This window comes from Loxodonta africana, chromosome 11, assembly GCF_030014295.1.
Source record: "Loxodonta africana isolate mLoxAfr1 chromosome 11, mLoxAfr1.hap2, whole genome shotgun sequence".
Taxonomy (NCBI): domain Eukaryota; kingdom Metazoa; phylum Chordata; class Mammalia; order Proboscidea; family Elephantidae; genus Loxodonta; species Loxodonta africana.
In genome coordinates, this window is record NC_087352.1 from 61,182,324 (window position 1) to 61,205,370 (window position 23,047).

General features: G+C 39.4%; 1 protein-coding gene across 3 annotated transcripts in view; it reads left to right on the top strand.

Annotated features, from left to right (window-relative positions):
• PSTPIP2 (proline-serine-threonine phosphatase interacting protein 2) overlaps positions 1-23,047 on the top strand; it is an 89,581-nt gene that overhangs the window by 14,534 nt on the left and 52,000 nt on the right. The window lies entirely within an intron of this gene.

Consider the following 23,047-nt stretch of genomic DNA (forward strand, 5'->3'; position numbering starts at 1 on the left):
CCTTTTCCAGATGCCATGTAGTTGGAATCATACAGTGTGTAGATCGACTTCTTTCACTTAGCAATATACATTTAAGTTTCCTCCATGTCTTTTCGTGGCTTGATAGCTCACTTTTTTTTTTTTTTTTTTTTATCACTGAGTAATATTCCACAGTATGAATGTACCATAGTTTATCCGTTCACCTATTGAAGGACTTCTTGGTTGCTTCCAATTTTTGGCAATTGTGAATAAAGCTGCTATAAACATTCATGTGCAGGTTTTTGTGTGGACAGAATTTTTTAACTCAATGTAGTTGAGATTTAGTTTCAATGAATCAGATTTATTGGTCTAGCTCGCTCGAATGTCATTTTCACATCTAAGACACCTGAGCACTCCTCTGTGCTCAAATTCATGCAAGATGTTCACTGCACCAAGCTGGGTAAGAAATCAGCAAGCTAGAGAAGGTGAACAGACAGTGGACTCAGATAAAAATGTGCAGGAAGAAATACTTCCTATAAATTGCTTCTAAAATCCTGACACTGAAGACACACGTAAGTCTTAGTTTAAATACACGGCAACATTCTCATTCTCAAAAGTCATGGACCTGAAATAGAGAAAACCCAAAATACACTTGAACTTGAACTGGCCTCAGTGAAATGGCAGTGGTGAAACTAAAAATAAATTAAACTAAAACTTAATTTAAACGAAAACTTTGAAAAAAAATCCTCCAAAACAACACAAATTGTTGTCAGTTTTATAAAATATAAGCAAAAATGAGTAGAAACAAGAGCCACAGATTTCAGGGGTCAGCCACGGCTGAATCACCGAGGCTTGGGGATGAGTACCATGTACTGGAATAAAAAATGGATTATGTGGCGTTATTCCTGAGAAGCAAATTTAGTCAGTCAGATGGTGCCAGCTTGGAGATCATTGCATTTATCTGAATGTTATTGGTTGGGTAACACTTTTTTAGAGAGGGGTAACACTTTTCGCATTTCAAAAACAAAAAAAATTTTTTTTTTTTTTATCATACTAAGGATACGATTATTTTAGTCAAATTGCAGCCTAGTCCTCTTTTTTTTTATTTGTAAAAAAATGGAAATTAATTTTATGGTTGATCTCTCAGCTGTCCTCTAGTATCTTAACACGTCAAGGCTAAAACGCTGCAGGAAAGTAAAAGGACCATTTGATTACCTAGACGGTTTAGGAAACAGAATATTCTGATTAATTGTACTTTTTGATTGATAATTAACCCTGATTGATTTTTGGTTCAAAACTTGTTAGAAATTCTAAGCCCGTTTTTTGCTTTGGCACATGTAAGTTTGGAGAACATAAGGGAATATTTTTTGAGGATTCTTTTGACAATGTATTAGGGTTTCAGAAATGGAGATGGAGAAGGTGAAAGAAATTAAATGAAAGTGAATGTACGGAGCCCAGGTTTTACCTTAGAATCGTTACTTTTTTTTTTTTTTTTGAAATTTCTTTATTCTGTTAACTGTCATGGAAAAAAAAAAATCCAGGCAATTGAATATCCAGATTACTTGAGCATAGGATAAAGGGTTAAACTGAGGCTTCCCAGTTAGTAGACAGGAAATGCATCCCAGCCGTTAGGTACTCTGCAGGGATGTGGTTGCCTCCTAGCATGCTGGTTCATTTCTTTTTATCTCTGACTAATGACTCCATTGTATAGATGTATCACAGAGGTAATGTTTGAAGACCTCAAGATATATTCTGCCTTTCTTATCTGGTTTGCCTAATGGGTCAACCAGAAAAGCAGATCGCAAGATTAAAGGCCTTAAAAATTGTGTTGTATTGGGGCTATAACATGGAAGGTGGAATTTGCATGGATTGGGCGGAAACCTCTGACCTGGAGTGAGAAGGAATACAAGTCAGTGGCCCAGCAACTTTGAACTTTCCCCTGTTTGACCTAGTTTGGATTCCTAGCTCTGAGTTCTGTGTTTCCTTCTGACAGTAGTGACAGCCCATGTGTGGCTTGATCTGGCTTGCTTTCTTTGGCTTCACCGTCTGTCTGGACCTCTGGAGTTGAGATCCCACTCTGTTCCCCTGACCCCATATTTGGGGACTTACTTCCACTTTCAGGTGCAGCCTCTTTACTTGCCTGCCTGTCCAGTGCTGGGTAGTGTTTTAGGCAAGTCGAGGGCATTCCCCAGATGATGCCATGGACCAGGAGGAGGACTTTTGGGTCTGTATTTCTGGCCATTGATACATCACTGATTTTCCCCATGATATGTATGGTCGTGCAGTTCTCAGGGTAACCTACAGATCTTCAACTTGTTTTTCTTAATTGGAAAAGCACTGCAATTAGCAAAACCCTCAGGAATGGTCTAAAGTTTCTTATGTATTAAAACACCCACCTTCAATTCTCAGATTTTCTCTCGCAACAAATTTGTGAATTAAATTTCTCATGCCCTTGAGGTGTTGTGTGTGTGTACGTGTGTGTGTGAGATTTGGATCATACTGAAGATTAGATGGGTAATGTTGGACGTTAGCCAACTTTCTGAACATTGGAATCTACTAAATCTTACAGCTTATATATGAAATGTACAGGAATAATCATCTTTTACAAAGCCATGATCTCACTATACATAATATAAATTTTTTTGTATGTAGTAAAATGTGAAGTTTTTTTCTAATTTTATTACCAATTTTGTTATAGGAATCCAAACATTTCAGAAATAGAGTTTGTTGCTGGTAAATGTGTGGTGTGTCCCAGTCCAGACTTTTGTCCTTGCAGTTATATATAATGTAAAAATGGAGTGATGCTTTTTTTTTTTTTTTGACAAATATGGGCTTATATCTGCAACTTCATTTTTCTCTTCACAATACATTGTGAATATCTTCGTATGTTAGTATGCATCCTACTTTATTTATTTATTTAAAAAACTAGTGTTTTATTATGTTTTCACTGAAGGTTTAGTCTGCAGTTTAGTTTCCAGTCCAACAGTTTCTACACAAGTTGTTCAGTGACATTTGCTTCCGTTCTTCACAATGCATGAGCGTTCTCATTATTTCCTTCTGGTTGTTCCATTTCTGCTTTATTTTCATAAGTGCTTGGTTTTCCACCATGTGACTGTTCATAATTTATTTAAAGAATATTGTTGGATATTTAGGTTGTTTCCAATTCTTTGCTATTATGATGCTTCAGGAACACCCTTGAGTGTGTATCTTTTTGTATCTGTGTAATTACTTCTATAAGATGATCTCCTAGTATACAAAGTTCATATACATTTAAAACTTTAATAGATATTGTTAATTTGCCCTCCAAAAAGGCCGTACCACTGTGCAGTCTTGCCAGCAGAATATGATCGTGACTATTTTCCTATACTTCCTTGACAATGTTGGATATTTTCAACCTTTCCCAATCTGATGGGCAAAAAATGACATCTTGCTCTTTTGCATTTATTTGATTGTTAGTAGTGTTGATTGTCCTTTTTTAAAAATGTCTATTGGCTATTTGGTTTTCTTCTTAGGGGTGCTGCTTGTTGACATCTCTTACCCATTTGAAAAAAAACTAATTGTTCATTTTTATGACCAACATGATATTAGGTGCTGTCTTGATGTGCTAGGGCTGCCAAAATGAAATACCACAGTGTGGGTGGTGGCAAGAACAGAAATTTATTTTTTCACAGTTCTTGAAGTTAGAAATGCAAATCAGGGTATTGACTGTGTCGATTCCTTCTGAGGGCTTTGAGAGGACTCCTCCATGCCTCCTCTCTCCTCACTTCTGGTGGCTACTGCTAATCCTTGACATTACTTCACTGCTTCCAGATGCATCTCTCTCCATTGTCACATGGCCCGTGTTGATTCTGTTCCTAGGTCTGTTCTGCCTTTTTATAAATCACCACTGAAAGGAGTTAGGATAAGGACCCACCCTACTCCAGAATGACCTCATTTAACTGGTAACAAAAGAAAAATCCTATTTCCAAACAAGGTCATGTTCATAAGTACAGGGGTTAGGGCTTCAACATATCTTTTTGTGGGGTACAATTCAATCCATAACAGCTGCTCATTATGCATGATAATCTTTTACTAAAAGTTACTGCTTTTTTTTCCCAACTTGCCTTTTGTCTTTGTTTAGAGCTCCTTTTGTTATGCTGAATTTTAATTTTTTTAACTTAAAAAATAAATTTAGATTTACAGAAAAGTTATAATACTCAAAGAATCCCCATATACTCTTCACTTGGATTCCTCAGATGTTAACATTTTACCTTGTTTGCTTTGTCATTCTCTCTCTTTCTCTGTATATATGCTTATCTACTTGTTGTTGTTGTGTGCCGTTGAGTAGATTCCGACTCATAGCAACCGTACAGGATATAGTAGAATTACCCCATAGAGTTTCCTGGGCTGTAATCCTTACCAGAGCAGATTGCCAGGTCTTTTCTCCCATGGAGATGCTGGTGGGTTTGAACTGCCACCCTTTTGGTTTGCAACCAAGCGTTTCACCATTGCACCACCAGGGCTCCTTGTATATCTGTGCATATGTATACATACATTTACTTTTTATTTTTTACACCAGAAGTGTAAAGGTAAAGTTACAGTCATGGCTTCCCTTAATCCATAAATACTTCATGTGTATTTGCTAAATATAAGGATATTTTCTTATGTAATAGCAGTTTCAATTATTTAAAAAAAATCAGGAAATAGCCTCAATAAAATCTCATTTAATTTTTTTCATTTGTCCCAATAAATGTCCTTATAGCCAAAAAAAAAAAAAAAAAAAAAACCCAACAAACAAATTACAAAACCACAAAAAACAAACCATTTGTGACCCAGGATCCTGTGTGGTATTTAGTTTTCAAGTCCCTTTGGTCTCCTTTGATCTGGAGCAGTTCCTTAATCTTTCTTTGTCATTTATGACTTTAACATTTAAAAAATAAAAAAAATAATAACGTATTTTATTTAATGCAATACATCTAAAATATTGTCATTTCAGTATGTAGTAAATATAAAATATTAATGAGATAGTTTACCTTTTTTTTTCCCCCACACTAAAGCCTCAAAATTTGGAGCAGCCACATTTCAAGGGCTCCACAGCCACATGGGCCTAAGGGCTGTCATTACTGGGCAATGCTGATTTAGACAATTTTCTTATTTTTATAAATGTAGAACCCACATCAAGAGAGGACAAGTAGCATACCCAGAGTATCAGCTAGTCAGTAATGACTTTGACATTTTTAGGACCTCGGGCCAGTTATTTCATAAGTGTTCCTCTATTTGAGTTTGCCTGTTTCCTCATGATTAGATTCAGGCTGTGCGTTTTTGGTAGGCCTGTCACAGAGGCAACACTGTGCTCTTGTCAACATCAGGAGGCACGTGGTGTTTATTTGCCCCATTACTGGTGTTGGTAACTTGGATCCTTTGGTTAAGTTGGTTGTGTTAGTTTCCTCTTGCTGCTGAAACAAATCACCACAACCTTAAGACACCACAAATTTATTATCGTACAGCTCTGTAGGTCAGAAGGCAGAGATGGGGTTCACTTGGCTAAAATCAAGGTGTCAGCAGGGTTGTTGGTTCCTTCTGGAGACTCTAGGGGAAATCCGTTTTTTTGCCTCTTCCAGCTTCTAGTCTGCCTGCATTCGTTGACTTCTGGCTCCTTCCACCACCTTCAAGTCAACAGTGAAGCATCTTCAAATCTCTTGCTCTTTGACCTCCGTATGTCTTCCTTCACAATGTCACAACTTCATCTCTGACTCTCCTGCCTCCTTCTTATAAGGACCATTGTGACTGCAGTGGGTCTTCCTGGATAATCCAGGGTCACCTCCCCATCTCAAGACCTTTAGTTTAATCACATCTGCAAAGTCTTTTTGCCATGTCGGGTGACATATTCACAGGTTCATGATATCTTTGGGGCGGGGCATTATTTAGCTTATTACAGTGGCATTTTCTAGGTTTCTCCAATGTAAAATTACTGCTTCCCCTTTGTAATTAGTATCTTGTGAGGAGATACTTTGAAACTATGTAAACACCCCATTTTCCCTCAAACTTTCATCCATTAGTTTTGGCATCCACTGATGATTCTTTGCCTGAATCAGGTATTATCAGGGTTGCCAAATGGTGATGAAGGTTTTTTTAACAGCTTTATTGAAGAATAACTTACAGATAATAAACCTTTCCTGTTTAAAATATGGAAACCCTGGTGGCATAGTGGTTAAGTGCTACAGCTGCTAACCAAGAGGTCGGCAGTTCAAATCTTCCAGGTGCTCCTTGGAAATTCTATGGGGCAGTTCTACTCTGTCATATAGTGTCGCTATGAGTTGAAATCGACTCGACGGTAGTGAGTTTGGTTTTGGTTTGGTTTAAAATATACAATTTGATAGATTTTGACATATGTATATGCCCTTGTAGCCATCACTACTTTCGAGGTAATGAACAAATCTGTTATGGATTGGATTGTGTCCTCCCGAAAATATGTGTTGTTTAAGTCCTAACCCTATCCTGTCGTTGTAACTCCATTTGTGAATGAGTTTTGTTATGTTGGTGAGGCAGTATTAGTGTAGTGTGTGTCTTAAATCAGTATCTTTTAAGATATAAAAGAGCCGACTAAGCAAGGAAGCAAACACGCACAAATGGAGGAGAAGATACACATCACATGATTGCCAAGGAACCTAGGAGTAGAGGCTAAAAAGAGACATGGACCTTCCCCCAGTGCCTACAGAGAGAGATGAGAGAGAGAGAGAGAGAGAGAGAGAGAGAGAGAGGATTTCCCTAGAGCCAGTGCCCTGATTTCAGGCTTGAAGCCTCCTAAACTGTGAGAAAACAAATTCCTGCTTATTAAAGCCACCGACTTGTGGTATTGCCGTTACAGCAGCACTAGATAACAAAGATAATGTCCATAACCCCAATGTTTCTTCATGCGCTTTTGTAATTCCTTCCATCCCATCATCCCTCTCCAGGCAACCACTGATCTGCTTTCTGTCTCTATAGATTAGTTACATTTTTTAGAATTTAAATAAATGGAAGACACTAAGTACTCTTTTTTTTCCAGGCTTCTTTCATTTAACCTATTTTGAGATTCATCCATGTTGTATGTATTAATAGTTCCTTCTTTTTTTATTACTGAGTAAGATTTCATTTTATGGGCATACCACAGTAACAGCTTGCTTATCCCTTGGCCTGTTGATGGATATTTGATTATTTCCAGGTTTTGGCTCTTACATATAAAGCTGCTATGGACACTTGTATACAAGTCTTTGTATGGCGATTTTCTAATTCCATCATTCTGTCTGCATTTATTATTTCTTCTATGGAAAATGGCGTGTTTAAGCTAAGTGGGGTCAGTTTTGGTAAACTACATTTTCTTAATCACAATAGGCTGATCTGTTAGACTTTTACATCTTCTAAAAAAAAAAAAAGTCATGCTTAGAAAAATCTCTCACCCCAATATTCACGTATGTATATATTTCTTTTTACATGTTTGTTATTTTCATGTTTAGACCTTTAATTCATAAGAGATTTATTTTAGAGTATGATGTTTTTTATGATGTTAGGAAGGGCTCTATTTTTAGTTTTCAGCAAAACAGGTAGTCATTGTCGCAATAACATTTATTGAATAAACCATCCTTTGCTTTCTGATTTCGAATGCTCCCTTTATCATGTACTAAATCTCCATTGTATATAAGGCCACTTCTGGACTGTCCTTTATAATTTATTTGCCTGATCATCAATGTCAGTAATATACTTAAAAAATTTCCACAGCTTTATACTGGTTTTTTATATGATAGGTTAAGTCCACGCATTATTTATCTTCTTAACATATTATCATTCACCTACTCTTCTAGGTGGGCTTTAGATGGAACTTAAAAAAAGAAATCCATTATGATCGTGGTTGAAACTATTTTAATTTTATACATTTATTTGGGAGAATTAAATCTTTCTGACACTGGATTTTCCCATCTTGGACTGGGGTATATTTCGGCTCTTATAGAGAGCTTCCCCTGTGTTCTTTGGTAATGTTTTATAGTTTTCCTTCAAAAGGGCTTATTATTCCTAGGCATTTTTAATAGATTTTGTTGGCATTATGAATAGCACCTTTGCATTTTAAATTACATTTTAACTGGTTATTGTTGACATACAGGAAAGCTATTACTTTTTTTGTATAGTTCAGTTGCTAGCTTTTCACTTGATTATCTTCACTTTTCTAAGTATATGCTGATATCATCTAGGAATAATGACAACTTCTGATATTTTTGCCTCTGTCTGGAATGAGAAAGTGGGAAAGAGTTTCCTTGGAAGTGGAGGACATCTAGAGGACTTCAGAGCTGTGTTGAACTGTTTTTTCTTTCAATTTTTACTTTGGAAGCTTTGAAGGCGCCTGGGGACACTGCCCCATTGCTGCTGTGGTCTTCATGCTCATGTTAGAAGCCTGATGCAGGGTGGAGTTCTCACTATCTGTGCCTTTGCCACAAATGTCAGAACCAGCTGCTCTGCTTCCAGCCAGAGTGGGGCAGGGCACTGGCTGCATTCCCGAGTCTTCCAAACACGTTGCCATTTCTCCACGGCTGCTCCAGTTTCAACCCCTGCTGGTTAGGCGTGTGGGGCTTGCTAGCCCTTTGACGTGGACTTTCTTCTGTTTTGACTGTGTTGGAATACTAGTTTCTGTCCTCTGATCATCTAGTCCTGTCATCTTTTTATATTACAGAATTTTTTACACTTTTCAAGTTTCTTCATTGAGTCCTTCCCAATGTTCTGTTGTTGCTGTGGACTGTTTGCTATTTCAGTGGGGCTTGGGAACAGATAAGAGAAGATTAAGAGTTCAATTTGCCCTCTTTAAAGGGATGAGGATAGAGAGAAAAAACAGATTATCAAAGTAATGTAAGAATATTGTAGAAATTTGGAAATGCAAAAAAAGCTAAGAAGAGAATTACTTTCAACATTTTGGTGCATATTCCGGTAGTTTAAGAAAACATTTTTTTCTAATATGTTCTTGCCTTGCACAGTAACTTCCTCGGATGCCCTCTCACTTAATTTAATTGAGTGAAATTACCTTTTTAATCGACCTGATGACTTGACATTAGAGACATTTAGACCTGAGAAAATGTCAGATGTGAAGCTGGGGATGTTTGAGGAAAGGTTGTAGGAAGTGAGGAGAGTGGACTGTAGGCTTATAAAATAATGCTGAAGCAGGAACTCGGGTGAGATTTCATTATTGCCTTCATAATCCACTATTACTGCTTAAGAGAAAGTTGAAGGGCACACCATTATAGTGACTTTGACTTTAGGCTTATCACAGTGTCTTAGTTACTAGTGCTGTTACAACAGAAATACCACAACTGGGTGGCTTTAACAAACAAAAACTCATTTTCTCAGTTTAGAAGGCTGGAAGTCTGAATTCAGGACACTGGCTATACGGGAAGGCTTTTTCTCTCTGTTGGGTCTGGGGAAGGTCCTTGTCTCTTTTTAGCTCCTCTTGGTTCCTTGGAGATCTCGTGTGATGTGACATATATCTTCCCCATCTCTGCTTGCTTGCTGCTTGCTTAATCTGCTCTTTTAAATCTCAAAAGAGATCCATTTAAGACACACTGTACACTGATACTACCTCACTGACATACATAGAAAACTGTATTCTCAAATGGAATTGTAACCACATGTAGAGTAGGATTTATGACATATATATTTGGGGAACACAATTCAATCTGTAACAGAGCATGGCTGAAAACCCTGAAGACGGTTTTATATCCCTTGCTGAGATATGCCTGACGCCTTCCCAGTGTTTTCTCAGATTGCAAAATACATATTTTTGAACAGATTTGTTGTTGTTAGTTGCTGTTGAGTTGGCCTTTGACTCATGGTGACCCCATGTACAGTGGAACTGAACACTGTCTGGTCCTGTGCCATCCCCATGACTAGTTGTGGATTGGACCATTGTGATTCATAGGATTTTTACTGGTTAATTTTTGGAAGTAGATCATCGGGCCTTTCTTCCTAATCTCAGTCTGAAAGCTCTGCTGATACATATTCAGCATCACAGCAACACACAAGCTTCCACTAATAGACAGGTGGTGGTTGTACATGAGGTGCATTGGCTGGGAATCGAACACAGGTCTCCAGCATGGAAGGTGAGGATTCTAACATGCTGCATATCATCGTTGGCTTTCACTGACAAATTCACATGGTCCTATCACTTATCCATTTTTGCTTATGTGGCCCCATCTTGAAAAATTCCTTTCAAGGAATTTTTTAATCAGTTTGTGAAGCATCTGACAAACTTGAAGTACATTATTCTTTTGATCTTTCTAACAACCCCCGTTTTACAGTCTAGTAAGTAGACACTTAGAGAGATCGAGCTATTAGCTCAAAGTCACATAATTTGTAAGTGGTGGAACTGGGACCCAAATCCAGGCCTGGCATGAAAGCCTGGGTGCTTTTCATTAGGACTGCAGAAAAATTGACTAACTGACAAAAGTTAGTTGTGGTTTTTGTCCTCACATCTCTTGACCTAAGAGAGGCTGGGTCATCGAGTAGTTTAAGAATACAGACTTTAGTGGTTTAAAAATACAGACTTTGAGCCTTTACAGTTTCCTGCCCTATAAATTGGAGATAATAATGATATCTGTGTCCTAGAGTTGTTTTAAGGATTAAACAAGATAGTCCCCATAAAATCGTTGGTATGCTGTTTGGCACATAGCAAGTGCTCAATGTGTGTTAGACATAATTATTAATATTAATGCATATTTACAGATAAGGTAAGACTTACCTCTTTGGGTAAGACCAGGATTGAAAGGGTAGGGAGGTTAAATGAACTCCTTGGTCTTTATCCCAATTCTACTGTTGTCATATAGCTCTTAATAGCTAACTGTAAGATTTGGATAATATTGTTGGTTGAGAGTTAAGATACTTCATTGTGGTTGGAGGCAGTGATAAGGAGAACTTTTTCTTCCTAGTGTCTTATTTTATCCACCTGTAGAACATGGAAATAGCTCTTGTCTCATTGTGTTTATGGAACATTTTGTGGCCCTTTAATGCAAGGTGCAACACATTTATACACTGTATGCCCAGGGGACAAACAAACACCACCTTTGTATGTAATGCGAAGTAAGCAGCCTCCTCTTTACAGAACTCTAAAAACAAAAAATGCCAATTTGCATTTTTTATTCAAAATTTGAGGTTTTAAAACGAAATGCTAAACCGTGAAGAGTCTTCTTTGGACTCTTCTCCTTTGTACTTTTCTAACATCATTCCCTCTCACCTCTCTATTCAGCTGTGTCCTCTAGTTTCTTGGCAAGTATCCTGCTTCTTTCCTGTTGTAAGCTTCTCTAGGGAGGAATCATGATTGCTCTTTTTATATTTTCAGTGGCAACCGTTCTCAAACTGTACTGCAATCGTTTGGAAGGAATATAAAAAGTGAAGATTTCTGTAGCCCATTCTAGGTTTGGAATCAGCAGGTCTGGGGTGAGGCCCCAGGGGTCTGCATGTTTAACCAGCCACCTGGTGTTCCTGGTACAGGTGGTCCTTGGAGCTCATTTCTAGAGAGCGTGTAGCAGACATCATGATAGGAGTGGGCGTGAGACGCAGCATTGAACCAAATGTGGGGATGCTCTGTTGGCAACATCCACCTGTATCCCGATGGTGGCATTGGAGGCATGCAGCCACTCCTTGCTTCCTTTGAGCTCTTTCTGCCTTCTGCCCAGAGCCTAGCAATGGCTAGAAGAAGTAGAGAAAGAGCATAGAAATAAGTTGTCAGATGCTCTTATAGCACGGTGCTCAGGGCTGAGGAGGAAGGAGGGGTGTGGTACCTGTGTCTTGGCTAAGGAAACCAGACCTCTAGCGCTGTGACTAGAGTTGGGGAGGTGGCAAGCAATGGAATTAACCTTCACCCTGTGGCCCACAGAAACTTCCTCCTTGAACCCACACCCCCTTACAGTCATGACTGCCTGCTGTTGTGCTCATGACAAGGCTATTTTCATTGTTCTTTGGCTCACATATCTGCTGGGTGTGGCACACATGTGGTCACGGCTGGGTCTGGTACAGTCTTTGTCTTAAAAAAAGTTTTTTTTTTGACATTGATTACATTTTTCATCTTGTGCCAGTATTATCGCTATTATTTTCCAAGATATTCCACTGGCATTAACATAATGCCCTCTGCCTTAGTCATCTAGTGCTGCTGTAACAGAAGTACTGCAAGTGGACAGCTTTAACAAAGGAAGTTTATTTTCTCACAGTGAGGTAGGCAAAAAGTCCAAATTCAGGGCGTCAGCTCCAGGGGAAGGCTTTTTCTTTCTGTCGGACTTCTCATCAATCTTACCCTGGTCGAGGAGCTTCTCAGGCTCAGGGACCCCAGGTCCAAAGGACACGCTCTGCTCCTGGCACAGCTTTCTTGGGGGTATGAGGTGCCCCGTCTCTCTGCTTGCTTCTACCTTTTATATCTCAAGAGATTGCCTCAAGGCACAATCTAATCCTGTGGGTTGAGCCCTGCCGCACTAACACAACTGCTGCCCATTCTCCCTCATTAACATCACAGAGGCAGGATTTACAATGAATAGGAAAATCACGGATTACTGGGAATCACAGCCCAGACCAATTGATACACACATTTTTGGGTGGACAGAATTCAATTCATGGCACCCCCTAAAAAAAACTCCCCTTTCCTCCCTCACTCCCTTTTACCCCTGGTAACCATTAATTGCCTTTGTTTTCTGTATATTTGCTTATTTCATATAAATGAGATTATACAGTTTTTGTCCTTTTGTGACTGATTTATTTTGGTCAGCATAATGTTTTCAAAGCTTATCCATGTCGTGGCAGGGATCAGAACTTCATTTCTCTTTATGGTTGCATAATATTCCATTGTATGTATGTAAGACAGGAAACAGAGGAGCCACCAAATCTGCAATTCACGTAAATAAATTAAAGTAACAAAGTAACAGGAAATGGGCCAGGGCGCAGAAACAAAGCCATTCCCCAGAACAATGGGGCAGGGTATCAGAAAACAGCTGGATAAAACCAGCCCTAGGAACATGCCCATAACATCCACCTGTGACCGCAGTGTGACCTTCCACCAGGGGCAGTGAAGGGCTGCAGCCTCAGCTGGGAATCAAACTTTGGGAGCGAGAGACTGCACAGGCGTGACACCCCAAAATAAGTCCTGCCATGAATCTCAGAGGCTTCCGGGACAGGAGCCATCTTAGAAAGCTGCTGCGTGGCGCACTGTAATTAACATATCCCCTCCTATGCCTATGAGTAAACATGAGTCTTTTTACGACCAAAAACTTTAAAAAACCTAGGTAAGTCTTTTGTTCTGTGAGGCAGAGGTAAGCATAGCTTAGAACCTCCTGTCTCTGCTCACAAGTCTCTTCAATAAAGCTTTGCTGGTGTGGAAAACTCTTTGTGCCCTACCTGCTCATTCTTGACAAGTGAGAGGCAAGAACCTTCTTCAATTCTAGCAACATATATACCACATTTTGCTTATCCTTTCATCTGTTGATGGACATTTTGATTGTTTCCACCTTTTAGCTGTTGTGAAAAGTGCTGCAGTGAACACTGTTGTACAGGTGTCTGTGTTTGGGCCTTCACTACTTGTGGATATTGATTGGGATTAGGGTTGGGATTGCTGGGTCGTATGACAATTCTATTTTCAACTTTTTGAAGAACCTCCAAACTATTTTCCACAGTGGCTGCACCATTTTACATTCCCAGCAGTAATGGATGAAGGTTCCAGTTTGTCCATACCTCACCAACACTTGTTTTCCATTTTTTTTTTTTGATCATTGCCATTTTAATGGGGATGAGGTGATATTTCATTGTGGTCCAGTATGTTTTAAGTGGAAAAAACACTTTATAAAATAGATAACCCATACAATTTCTCTTTAATTAAAATTTAAAAACTTACTGATGATTATTTCTTTTTTTAAAATCGAACTTTAGCTGAAAGTTAACAGGACAAACTAGCTTCTCATTAAACAGCTAGTACACATTTATGACATTAGTTAACCCCACAACATGTCAACACTCTCCCTTCTCGACCTTGGGTTCCCTATTACCAGCTTTCCTGTCCCCTCCTGCCTTCTAGTCTTTGCCCCTGGGTTGGTGTGCCCCTTTAGTCCCACTTTGTTTTATGAGCCTGTCTAATCTTTGGCTAAAAGGTGAACCTAAGGAGTGACTTCACTACTGAGCTAAAAGGGTATCTGGGAGTCATGTCTTAAAAAATTGTAAGTGATTTTTTTTTTTTATAATTGTGATTTAGGTGAAAGTTTATAGAGCAAATTAGTTTCTCATTAAACAGTTAATAGATAAATTGGTTTGTGACATTGGTTGCCAATCCCACAATGTGTCAACACTCTCCCCTTCTCCACGCAGGTTCCCTGTTTCCATTCGTCCAGTTTTCCTGTCATTTCCTGCCTTCTTGTCTTTGCTTTTGGGCTGGTGTGCCCGTTAGTCTTGTATACATGATTGAACTACAAAACATGTTCCTCATGTGTGTTATTGTTGGCCCTATAGACCTATCTAATCTTTGGCTGAAGGGTGAACCTCATGAGTGACTTCAGTATTGAGTTAAAAGGATGTCCAGGGGCCAGACTCTCAGGGTTTCTCCAGTCTGTGTCAGACCAGTAAGTCTGTTTTTTCTTTTTTAGCAACTAAAAACAACGAACATTTATTATTCCACACAGTTTCTGTGGGTCAGGATTCAGGAGCAACTTGGTTGGGTGGGGCTGGTTCAGGTCCCTCATGAAGTTGCAGGCAAGATGTCATCCAAGGCTACAGTCACCTGAAGGCTTGACTGAGGCTGATGGATCCATTTCCAAGAAGGCTTATTTTCATGACTATTGGCTGGAGACCTCACTTTGTTGCTGGTTGTTGACAGGGATCCTCAGCACCTCACTACATAGATCCCTCATAGGGCCATTTAAGTGTTCTCAGCACCTAGGAGTGAGGTAACCCTCAAGAAAAAAAGCAAAGGGAAAGCCCCAATGCCTTTTGTGACCTAGTCTTGGAAGTTGTGCACCATCATTTCCATTTTATTTATTAGATATGAGTCACTAAATCCGGTCCGTACTGAAGCAGAGGGAAATTAGGCTCTGGCACTTGGGTTATCAATAATAATAAAGAATGACTGACATTTCAGTATTCTTGACTCCTTCATGTCATTATACTACATATCTAAATCACCATCAGATCCAGTTGCTGCCTTTTTTTCCCTCCTGTTCAAAATTCATTCAGTTCATATGTATTCCCAAGATACAAATTATTCATTTTTGAATAATTTAACATATTGTCTTTCATGAACTCTTTACCTCTGATCTAATTCCTCTCCAATAAGCCCATCTCAACTTGACCAAAATAATCTCAATGCTTCCACTTACTAAGAAACTACAACACTCTGTCCATTCCAGTCCTCTCCTTAGCTCACCAATGCTTTTCAAATCAAGTATATATATCTGCTTCTTAAAATCAAGCCTTGCCTCTAAACTAAAACTTCCACTGATTTATCTTTTCTTTTTCATGCCAACAAAAGATCTGTGAGACTCACTTCTGTCAGTTGCAATAGAAGCCACGATAAACCAATCCTAAATTCAGATAGAACAGGGGTAGCATAGGAAGTATTGCTTCAAGTCTAAAGGAACTTCTCAAGAATGGACATGAAAAGAAGACATGTATGCATTAATGAATGAACAGATTTCATTGAAGACTGAATATGATTTCCTCCACATTATTGGTGAAATAGGTAATGAATCCTATAGAAATGAAGGATAATGACCTTCCTATTTCAACAATGTTATTAGATTTTATTGTGGGAAGTCTAATGATAAATGATATTTCACTACTGTCAAAATTTCTGGTAGAGGTCACATACTAAGGATTAAATTTTGAAATACCAGCAAAAAAGTGTTAAGGTAAAAAATTATGGAATAACGCATGAAATGTGAAATTGTCACAAAAACAAAAATTGGATATTAGGTATTCTAAGAGACTAGAGGTCTGAATTCAGGGTGCCAGCTCCAGGGGAATGCTTTCTTTCTATTGGCTCTGGGAAAGGTCCTTGTCATCAATCTTCTTTTGGGAAGTTTGGTCTTTTTGCGAGTTTGAGTTTTGTTCTACATTTTTCTCCAGCTCTGTCTGGGTTTCTCTATTGTGATCCCTGTCAGAGCAGTCAGTGGTGGTAGCTGGGCGCCATCTAGTTCTGCTGGACTCAGTCTGGTGGTTGCTGTGGTAGTTGTGGTTCATCAGTCTTTTGGGCTAATCTGTCCCTTGTGTCTTTGGTCTTCTTCATTATCCTTTGCTCCATCCTGGATGGGTCCAGTAGGTGTATCTTAGATGGCTGCTTGCAGGCTTTTAAGAGCCCAGTTGTTACTCACCACGGTGGGATGTAGAACATTTTCTTTATAGGCTATGCTATGCCAATTGAGCTAGATGTCTCCTGTGTTAAGTGGTTTTTGATGAAAGGAATAATACATTGGTTAAAACTTGAATGCCATTTCTTTCTTTTATAATTTGAATGTTATTAAACCTTACATTCTAGGTCTTTGGGAGGTTTGCTGGATGCTTGGATCTGTTCTCAGATCCCCACTTAACAGCCTAAGCTGGCCCTGGTCACTGCCTTCCTTGTCTTTCCCAGACTCCTTCTCTCCTCTCCCTCTACTCTCATCTTCCCACTGCAGCTAGGACTCCAAGAGCAGACCTACTTTCAAGGTTTGCTTCCCGTGTTCCTTCTGATGGCTGGCATTATTCCTCTGAATCTTAATCTTTTTTGGGGGGGCGCTTTTAATTTTTTTCTAGATGTAATTTACATAAGTTGAAATGCACAGAATGATGAGCTTTGAGAAATACATACCCTCACACAGCCCATACCTGTATAGACATATGTTGACAGGGATGCGGGTCACATGAGTGTGTATGCATTTCCGTCACCCCAGAAACTGTACTCATGACTCTTCCCAGTCAACCCCCAATTTATTCCCTGACTCAGGCAATCATTGTAATATTTCCTTTTACTGTAGATTAGTATTATCTATTCTAGAACTTCATATAAATGGAATCATGCAGTAAATACTTTTGTCTCACATCTTTTAAGGAGCCCTGGTGGTATAGTGGCTAAGTGCTAGGCTGCTAACTGAAATGTTGGGGGTTTGAACTCACCAGCCACTGTTGAGAGAAAATATATGACCGACTGCTCCCGTAAAGATTATTGCCTGGGAAACTTTATGGGGCGGTTCTACTCTGTCCTATAGGGTCGCTATGAGTAGGAATTGACTGGACGGCACATGATGAGCATCTTTTACTGAGCATGATGTTTTTGAGATTCATCCATGTTCCATGTATCAGGAGTTCTTTGTTTTTTATTGTTGAGTTGTATTCCATTATATGAATATAACACAAATTATTTATCTACTTATCAGTCGTTAGACGTTTGGGCTGTTTCCAGTTTGGGGCTGTTATGAATAAAATGCCAACAAACATTCTTGTACAAGGCTTTTTGTGGACATATGCTTTCATTTTACTTGGGTAAATGCTTAGGAGTAGAGTTTTGGGTCATAGGGTATGTGTATTGTAAATGATGTTTTAAAATTTTTAAAATTTACTTTGTTGCTGGTACATAGAAATACATGTGATTTTTGTATATTGGCCTTGTATCTGGTAACCTTGTTAAATTTATTTATTAGTTTTAGTTGTTTTGTTTTTGTAAATTCATCAGCTTTTTCTATGTATACAATCACATCTGCAAATAAAAGCAGTTTTACCTCTTTCTTTTCAATACGTATGCTCTTTATTTCTTTTCTGGCTAGGACATACAATGATGAATAGAAACGGTGAGAGCAGATATCCTTGCCTTGCTCCTGATTTTAGGAGAAAAGTATTCAGTTTTTCACCATTAAGTAGGTAGGATGTTAGCTGCAGGTTTTTTGTAGATGCTTTTTATCAGATTGAGGAAGTTACCCTCTAGTCTTAATTTGCTGAGTTCCTATTATGAAGGGGCATTGAAGTTTTTCAAATCATTTTTCTGCATCTATTGAGATGATCTTATGATTTTTCTTTTTTTCTGTTAATGTGATAAGTTACATTGATTTTCAAATGTTAAGCTAACCTTGCATTTTTTTTTTTTTGATAAACCACACCGAATCATGACGTGTTATACTTTTATTTATTCCTGGATTTATGTTAACATTGTGATACAAATTTTTACATCTCTGATCACAAGAGATAGTGGTCTGTAATGTTCTTGTTTTGTAATGCCCTCGTTTTTTGGCAGGGGGGATGAGGTTATGCTGGCCTCATAAAACAAGTTGAGAAGTATTCCTTCTTTTTCTATTTCCTAAAAGAGTTTGTGTAAGGTTGGTGTTATTTCCTTCTTAAGTGTTTTATGGAATTCACCAGTGAAGACATTGGAGCCCAATGTTTTCTTTATGAAAAGATTTCAAATTATGTATTCAGTTTCTTTAAAGATGCAGGGCTATTCAGATTTTCTGTCTGTGTTTTGGTAATTTGTGTCTTTCAAGGATATTTCATTGTGGTTCATAATATTTCTTTATTATTCTTTTAATATCTTTAGGCTCCGATTTGATGACCCCCTTTTTCATTCCTGACATTGGTAGTTTGTGCTCTCTCTCCAATCAACCTACATATGGATTTATCAATTTTATTAATCTTCTCAAAGAACTCACTTTTGGTTTCATTAGTTTTCTCTATTGTTTGTCCATTTCTACTTCATTGTCTTCCACTATTATTATTTCCTCTCTCCTACTTGGAAGCCCTGGTGGCGTAGTGGTTAAGAGCCACAGCTTCCAACCAAGAGGTTGGCAGTTGGAATCTACCAGGAAACCATATGGGGCAGTTCTACTCTGTCCTATAGGGTTGCTATGAGTCAGAATCAATGCAAAGTCAACGTTTTTTTTTTTTTTCCTCCTACTTACTGTAGGTTTAATTTGCTCTTCTTTTCCTAGCTCCTTAAAGTGAAAGCTTAGATCTTTAGTATTAAAACGTATTTTTCTTTTCTAATATGAGCGTTTAGAGCTACAAATTTCCCTTTAAGCGTTGTTTTGTTGCATCTCACAAATGTTGATGTGTTGTTTTTTCAGTATTGATTGGTTTGGAATATTTTCTAATTTCCCTTATATAAATCCGAATCATTTTAAACAACTCAGTTTAAATCTTATTTCTTGTCTTTGCTGATGACCCCAGTCTGTCCTCCCTTCTCTACTGCATTCATTGCTTATTTTCTCTGTATAATCTTTTATTACATACTATCTTGTTCTCTTGTTCTCTAATTTTCCTTGTGCATACATGCTTGTTTTATCTACATGTCTTTCACGGATTCCCTAAGCGGTGGATAGGCTCCTTGATTGCAAAAACTCTTATCTTTGCTAGCTTTGTGTCCTTTTGAGTACTTTGTATGTATATGGTACACAAAACAGCCCTTTCTCAAGCATCCATTAACATGGAAGCTACTACGGGTGATAAAAGATGGCCATAATCCAGATACTCATGAAGAAATTAACTAACTTTTAAAAAGACATTAACTAATGATACAAAGTAGTATATGCTAAGAGCCAAATAAGAAGCATAGACATTAAACACTCCAGGCATTCAGAAGAGGGAGAGGGGACTATTAGATGGATTGTTTGAGGAAGATTTCAGAAAGGAAATGGGGTTTGAACTGGCCCTGAAGGAGAGACAGGATTTAAGTGAAGAGGGAAGAGATCCCATTTCCACTGAGGGAAAGGTATGTGCAAAGGAAAAATGTGTGTAAAAGTAGTGCAAAGCATGTGCATCAAAGGTGCAAAGGGGTAGAAATGTGCACTGCCCATTTGGAGGGCAGGAAGAGATCAGTGTGGGAAAAGTTGGGAAAGAGAAGCCAGGATTATTGTGTAGAGGGCTCTGATCACGGGATAAGGTTGTTGGGGTTATAGGTTTGGAGCACTCACTTCTGATGGCAGATCCATAATGCCATCTTGGTGCATACAGGCTTGCACACTGGGGCCATGCTGTTCTCTTTCCTTTGCCAGCCAGAGCTTACCACCCATGCCCTCTGAGTAGCACAGCCAGCAGTTTCCAGGCCAAATCCTCCTCTGCTTTAAACTTGACCTTGGGAACTCTTTGTTCTCCTGGGAATTTACTTTGCTGGGGGTATCTTTGGAAACCCTGGTGGCATAGTGGTTAAGTGCTATGCCTGCTAACCAGAGGGCTGGCAGTTTGAATCTGCCAGGTGCTCCTTGGAAACTCTATGGGGCAGTTCTACTCTGTTCTATAGGGTCACTATGAGTTGGCATCAACACGACAGCGCTGGGTTTTGGTTTGGGGGTATCTTTAGCCCAGCCACCCCCCTGAAGCAGCAATTCTGGTTTTTCAGGGCTGGTGGCTGGGAGGCCTGGTGTTTTGGTTTGTTTCCAGGAAACTCTGGTCTCATTAATTTACCCTCCTAGTCCAGCTCAAAGATTATCCACACCCTTGATTAAGAAAATGGAAACCACCTTTTCCAAATGAGCATCATAAGATAGGGAAACCAAGTACTTTTCCCTGAGAAGAACAAAGCATTTGTGTCTACCAATCAACACTGGCCCTTTGTACTCATTCGCTCATTCATTCATTCACTCAAGGGTCTTTGTTTTTACTGTCCTCTTCTGATACATCTGGCTGGGAACACGCTAGGCATTTTCATTCTATGGAATCTTACTGTGGACCTTTGATGTGCTATATTTTTTGAAAAGGAGGGGACAGGGGTAGTAAATAACTTGGAAGAAGCACCAGAGACTTGTATTAGAGTTGGGACAAAAAGGCTACTTACATGAGTCATACCAAACACCAAATTCAGATGCTGGGTGCTCTGATAGCCCAGAGGTGGAAGCACTGGGGCTACTCAGAGAGGGCTTCCAGGATACCTGGGGTTTGAGGGTTGAGAGCCAGTTGGATTTGGAATGAGGAGGGGATAATGTAAGCATTGTCTTAGAGTTGCATCCGAGGACAGCATTTCAAGGGCAATAAGAAGCCCACCTGACTAAGACAGAGGGTGTGTGTATGACGGGCAACTGGAGAAAATAGGCCTTGGTAGAAAAAAAAGAGGTTGGTGTAATGAACGCTGTGTTTCTTTGGGCTTCTCGAGGCCTAAATTTATGCTCAGCAACAGCTACAAAACAGAATTAAACTAATTTCTGATACAGATTTATTTATACACCCACATGCAAAATTTATGATGATTATTTAAACCTGTTTTTAAAATGCACTGTGAGTTAAGGCCAGTTAAGTGTTCAAATACCATGTGCTAATCAGCCCCAGACCTTGGTCCTGGTGGGTCTCTCTGGGATCCTGTCTTCTCAGCGAAACCATCATGAAAAGTGAACATATTCTGCTTTTCCAGTGTCCAGGGCTGGGTAGAGAGGTATCTTCAGGGGTCCCCCACCACCTGCCCACTGCAGAGCTACACCTCCCTCTGCAGATTGGGCATCTGGGAAGGGATGGTCCACTCTGCCTGCACTGGGTGTGGGGGAAGTTCAAAGCTTCCCAGGGCACAACCTAAGGCAGCCTAGCCAACTTTCTTAAGGGACAGAAGTCTGGATCAGGCAACAGTCTATTAAAAAAACTACCTGTTGAGCAGCCATCGAAGATACTCTACCGGTCCAACCCCATCTGAAGGAAGGGAGAATGAAGAAAACCAAAGACACAAGGGAAAGATTAATCCAAAGGACTAATGGACCACAACTACCGTAGCCTCCCCAAGACTAAGTCAGCACAACTAAATGATGCCCAGCTACCACTACCAACTGCTCTGACAGGGATCACAATGGAAGGTCCCAGACAGAGCTGGAGAAAATGTAGAGCAAAATTCTAATTCATTAAAAAGGACCAGACTTACTGATCTGACAGAGACTGGAAAAGCCCTGAGAATATGGCCCCCGGACACCCTTTTAGCTCAGTAAGGAAGTCATTCCTGAGGTTCACCCATCAGCCAAAGATTAGACAGACCCATAAAACAAAATGAGACTAAATGTGCACACCAGCCTAGGGGCAAGGACGAGAAGGCTGAAGAGGGCAGGAAAGCTGGTAATGGGGAACCCAAGGTCGAGAAGGGAGAGTGTTGACATGTCATGGGGTTGGTAACCAATGTCACAAAACAGTATGTATGTGTGTATATATATATATATATATATATATATATATATATATATAGTTTAATGAGAAACTAATTTGCTCTGTAAACCTTCATCTAAAAAGCAAAAGAAAAAAAATTCAGAGAATCCTTGTTAAAAATAAAATAGAAAATAAAATAGAATTACCTATTGCATTCATTTGGGGATGGAAACCAGGGACTCAGCCATTAGGGGGATACTCTGATACTGTTTGTCATTGTGTGCTGCCATTGAATGTGACCCCAAGCATACTGGAACAAAATACTGCCTGTTTCTGTGCCATTCTCATGATTAATTGTGGATTGGACCATTGTGATCCATAGGGTTTCATTGACTGATACTTGGAAGTAGATCACCAGACTTCCTAATCTGTCTTAGTTTAGAAGCTCTGCCGAAACCTGTTTAGTGTCATGGCAATATGCAAGTCACCACTGATAAATGGGTGGTGGCTGTGGATGAGATACACTGGCTAGGAATCAAACCCGGATCTCCTGCATGGGAGGTGAGAAGTCTGCCATCGACCTTTTAATGCCTCCTGGTATTGTTTAGAGCCCCTGATTTGTTGGTTTGGATAGCCAAGGGAACTTTGACTTTTTAAATGTACTGCATCTGGGCTACTCGTTTAGGGGACTTAGCACAGTAGAGGCATCTTCAGCCTCAGAGTGCACAGTAGAATAAAATATGAATAAGATGCTAATTAAAAAAAAATTTCCTTCTCCAAAATTGGGGCCACTGACTGCAGGAGCATGCAGGCTGCTGGGGTGCCTATCCTGCTGACAGTGGGAAACCAGGCCCACACTCCCACTCCCAGGGTCTCTTTCAGCACAGACCTGCTTATTTTTTGCAGAGATGCCATTGACCCTCAGATGGGGCTAACTGGCTGTGGGAAGAAATGTCAGGGTCAAGCTCTGTGATAAGTTTAAGGACAAAGTGAAAATTTTGTCATTGTTGTTAGTTGCCATTGAGTCAGCTCCGACTCATGGCAACCCCATGTG